Genomic DNA, 5,157 nt, shown 5'->3' with positions numbered 1-5,157 from the left:
AGCCCGGGAGAGAATGCGGGAGCGTAACATCTGCTTTATCGCAGGTAATCAAAAGGTTTAATGAATAAACAACACAGGAACGTTTCATAATTGGACACTTTGTAGTCACTAAGTGGAGATAAAACTTAATGAGTATACAATCCATATATATTAAATTTATTTAGAGAAACGGTTCTACCCTAAACCTGTACCTATAGGTCTCACAAAGTTCTAGATAAACAGGTAATCATTGCTGATGTATCTGAGTTAATGTAGAAACAGACAAGCAGCCCTAACAGGGTTGGCTCAGTGGATAGAGCGTCAGCCTGCAGGCTGAAGGGTCCCGGGTTCGATTCTGGTCAAGGGCACATGCCCGGGTTGTGGGCTTGATCCCCAGTAGGGGGCGTGCAGGAGACAGCTGATCAATGATTCTCTCTCATCATTGATGTTTCTATCTCTCTCCCTCTCCCTTCCTCTCTGAAATCAATTAAAAAAAATTTTTTTTAAATAATATATTTTTTTAAAAACACGAAAAAAAAAAGAAACAGACAAGCAGTTCACGTGCCGTCTCACAGAAAACCCTGGTCCTCCCACACATGGAAGAGGATACACACGCCCCATCCCGTTCAGGTCTGGAGGCCACCTGTAAGCACCAGGAAGATCTAAAGCTGGAGAAAGGGCTGTGGCTAAGTGACAAATGCTAGAGGAAATTGCTCATTTGAAGAACTGCTTGGTTTGGGTGAAGTCATATATTTCTCTGCAATGGAAAGCTTCCTTGTCATCTCTCTGCTCTAAGAATAACCAGAGTACAGTTGGAAAAGATGCCTTATTGTTTCCTAAGCCACACACCACTACTGTCTTTGGTGAGCATCCATCTTTTTAAACAGCTGGGTCCATTTCAAATGCCCTGCCTTCTAACTCAGCACTTCTGCAGCTGTAAATGGGTTTAAGAATCAATAGTACATTCAAATACCACAGTCAAATGGGGCCAATGTTCAGATGCTAAAAAGAGCGATATTTAAAACATCCCCATCAGCCTACTGACAACGATGATCAATGCCGTCGGGGCGCCACTAGCCTATTCCTCCATCTCTCGGGTGACCCTGGAAAGTCCATCATTTCGGAGGGAGGGCCGGGGCCAGTGAAGAGCCAGTTTAGCTGTGGGTCGGGAGAACTCTAGGCCACTTCTCCCCAGGCCTTCAGACCACCACTAACAGGAGTCAGGAGAGGATGCCAGGGCTCTGCCCGCTCCTGGCAAAACCCTCTCCGAACCAAGCCTCACCGCGGCAGCACGGTGATCTGCTTTGGGGACTGTCTGGGGCCAATTCCAACACAACTTTTAGCAGGGGTTACACTTATCTCATAAGAAACCCAGGACCCCTGCTGGTTCTTGTTCCCATAAGGCTCTGCACATCCCAACAGGACCCGTCTCCCACGGATCCTCCACTCCCAACATCCTTCTACTTGTCTTCACGGTCCACCGTCAGCACAGCCCCTTCTCTAGCTCAGAATGTCTCCTCCGAGTGCTGCTTTCACCGTCTTGCTCTGGGAGGAAAGCTGGCTTTCCCTGAAGGCTGGGCTCCCCCGGAAGCCATTCAAGCAGCTGCTTTCTCCCTCAAATATCTGCATCTCCAGGGGGAGGAGACGTCCTCCGAAAACCTCGCTGCCATTCTCAGGTCCTTTCCCCTTTTCCTTATGCCCCTGTTTTGAATGTCATGTCATCAGACTCAAATCCTAACTATCCCTCCATAGTGGAGTCCAACATTACTACTGACTTCAACATCCAGACAGGTGACCTCCCCAATACATGAGGTGTAGTGGGTTGAATGGTGACCCCCAAAAAGATATGTCCACATCCTAATCTCTGGAATCTGAGATTACCCTACGTGGCAAATGAGTGAACAGTACCTTTTATGGCTAAATATCTAATTAAGTTAAGGATCTTTTTTTAAAAAAAAATTATTTTTGTTTATTTCAGAGAGGAAGGGAGAGGAAATGGGAGATATCAATGATGAGAGAGAGTCACCGATTGATTCCCTCCTGCATGCTGCACAACCTGGGCATGTGCCCTGACCTGGAATCGAACCGTGACCTTCTGGTTCACAGGTCGATGTTCAACCACTGAGCCATGCCGGACAGGCATGTTAAGGATCTTGAGAGCAAAAATTTTTCCTGGATTATCTTAGTGGGCCCAAAACACAATCGCATGTGTTGTTGTAAGATAGACATCCAGAGAAGAGAAAGAAGAGGAAGAGGCAATATGACCAATGAGGCAGCGACTGGAGTGAGGCAGCCACCAGTTAGGGAATGCCAACAGCCACCAGGAGCTGGAGAAGGCCACGAACGGTGTGATGGCTAATTTAACTGTCACCTTGCCTGGACTAGGAGGTACCCAGGTATTTGGTCAAACATTATCTTGAATGTTCCCATAAGGGTGTTTTTGGATGAGATGCCGATATAAATCAGTAGAATAAAGCAGATTTCCCTCCCTAATATAGGTGGGCCTCATCCAATCGGTTGAAAGCCTGAATAGAACAAAAAGGCTGGCCCTCCCCTGAGCAGGACAGAATCCCTCCTGCCTACCTTTGAAGCGGGCCATTGGCTTTTTCCTGCCTCAGGACTGGAGTTGATACACTGTCTCTTCCTGGGTCTCAAGCCTGCTGGTCTTGGGACCAAAACTACATTATCAGTTCTCTGGGTCAAAGGCCTTCAGACTCCGCCTGGAACTGCACCATCAGCTGTCCGGGGTCTCCAGCGTCCCAACTCAACCTGCAGGTCTTGAGACTTATCAGCCTCCACAATCACGTGAGCCAACTCCTTATAATAAATACCTTTATACTTATATATCTCCTCTTGGTTCTGTATCTCTGGAGATCACGGGCTGCCCTGACATCTTGGTTTCAAACTTGGGGCATCCAGAACTGTGAGAGAGTAAATTTGTTTTAAGCCACCAAGTTTCTGGTAATTTCTATGGCAGCCCTAGAAAATCTGCACACTGGTCTTCACTGAACTCCTCTCCCTCAACCACTTTCCCCCCACTCCACACTGGCCACCAGTTTCACAGTCACATCGCAGGACATTTTAATGTCACATCATCTAAAATCACAATTTTGAACACCCCACTCTCACACCAACTTCTATCTTCCAAGCTGACTCCCAGAACCCTTCCTTGCCTTCAACCCCAGTGGGACCTATACTCCACCCAGCCTATGACTTTCAGTTAACCCCTTGTCTCCCTCATGGCGTCATCTCTCTCTAAACCACCTACATTCTTTGTGTTTTATTCATTTCTCTGTATTTTACATTCCCACCAGCAGTGTATTAGGGTTCCTATTTCCTCACATTGTCATCAGCACTTGTCACTGTCTTTTTTTCTTTCTCTTTAATCCTCACCCAAGGACATTTTCATGTATTTTTAGAGAGGTATGTGCCCTGACCAGAAATCAAACCCAAGACTTTTCAGTGAAAGGGACGATGCTTTTATCACCTTGGCCACAGTAGCCAGGGCAATGCCAGTTTTGTTTTTAATTTTAATCATCCTTGTGGGGGTGTCATGGCATTGCATTGTGGTTTTGATTAGACATTTCCCTAATGACTAATTCTGTTGAGCATCTTTTCATGTGCTTATTGGCCATTTGTACATCTTGTTTGGAAAATGTCTATTTAGATCATTTGCCCATTTGCCCTCCAGTTAATTTACTTTTTTTTTTGGTAAAAAAATTCATGACATAAACTTGATCATCTTAACCATTTTATTTATTTTTGTTGTTGTTAATCTTCACCCAAGGATATTTTTCCATTGATTTTTAGAGAGGGTGGAAGAGAGAGGGAAAGACAGAGAGAAACATCGATGTGAGAGAAACATGTCGATTGGTTGCCTCCTGCAGGCGTGCTGACCAGGGCCCCACCCAGCAGGGGAGGAGCCGGCAAGCAAGGTACATGCCCTTAACCAGAATCGAATCGAACCCGGGACCCTTCGGTCCACACGCCAATGCTCTATTCACCGAGCAATACCAGTTAGGGCTTGCTTATCCATTCTATTTTAATCCTCATCCAAGAATATGCTTTTTAAAAATTTATTTTAGAGAGGGGGAGAGGAACATCGAAGTGAGAGAAGCATTGATTGGCTGCCTCCTGTGTGTGCCTGTGTTAAGTTTATTCACACGGTTGTGAAACAGATCTCCTGAACTTTTTCATCTTGTAAATCTGAAACTTTACACCGATTTAAAAACAATTCTTTCTTTTCCCCCTCACCCCAGCTCCTGGTAGCCACCATTCCACTGTGCCGCTGCCATGTTTACATTGGGTTACTTGGGGTTTTTGCTCTATTTGAGTTGTAAGAGTTCCTTATAATTCTGGACACGTCCCTCATCAGAGATAGGATCTGCAAATAGTTCCTCCTCTTCAATGGGTTGGCTTTTTACTTCCATGACAGTTGCTTTTGAGCATCAAAGTCTTTAATTTTGATGAAGTTCAATTTATCTGTTTTTCTTTTATGGCTTATGCTTTTAGCATCATGTCTAGAAAGGTGCTACATGCTCCAAGGTGGCAAAGATGTTCTGTTCTAAAAGTTTTCTGGCAAGAAAACAAGTCAACAATCCTAATTGTTCCGGGTCTATAACAACACGAGTTGTTCTGATTTTTTAAAGGAAATGATTTAATATCACTAATGCCCAAATAGCTCCAGTGGACACTTATTAAGAAGAAGAAGAAAATTAAGAGAGATTGTTCAGTAAATTCAAATACTTCCTCATTTATAGCAGATTTTGAAGAAAAGGATAAGTAACTTTGTTCAAAGGTGAAGCCTGCCACCTGCTGGAGGAAAAAAGGTGAAATTTCACAGCATCCACTGAGTTCTACAACCACCTCCACTGAGGCAATCTACTAACAAACTGTACCTGCGTACTTCGTGTAACCAGTTTCTCTCTGTGTCTCTCGCTCTCCTTCTCTGCCACAGAGTAACCAAGGGGAATTCGGTCAAAGTTCTCTTGGTAAAGTGAGGGTGGGGGTAAGCAGAGTCGGACTGTGAGGCACCGGGTCAGAGAGTGGGAACAGGTTTATTCCCAGCCTTTGTGTATTAAGAAAGGGTTAAGAGTTATGTATATTTTACCATAGTTACAAGGAAGGAAGGGAGGGAGGGAGGGAGGGAGGGAGGGAGGGAGGGAGGATTGGGTGGCT

General features: G+C 45.0%; 1 protein-coding gene across 8 annotated transcripts in view; it reads right to left on the bottom strand.

Moving 5' to 3' along the window:
• DTNB (dystrobrevin beta) overlaps positions 1–5,157 on the bottom strand; it is a 148,892-nt gene that overhangs the window by 98,119 nt on the left and 45,616 nt on the right. The window lies entirely within an intron of this gene.

This window comes from Myotis davidii, unplaced genomic scaffold (assembly GCF_000327345.1).
Source record: "Myotis davidii unplaced genomic scaffold, ASM32734v1 scaffold238, whole genome shotgun sequence".
Lineage (NCBI taxonomy): Eukaryota > Metazoa > Chordata > Mammalia > Chiroptera > Vespertilionidae > Myotis > Myotis davidii.
The sequence above is the reverse complement of the archived record's forward strand: the minus strand, read 5'-3'. Positions and strand labels throughout refer to the sequence as shown.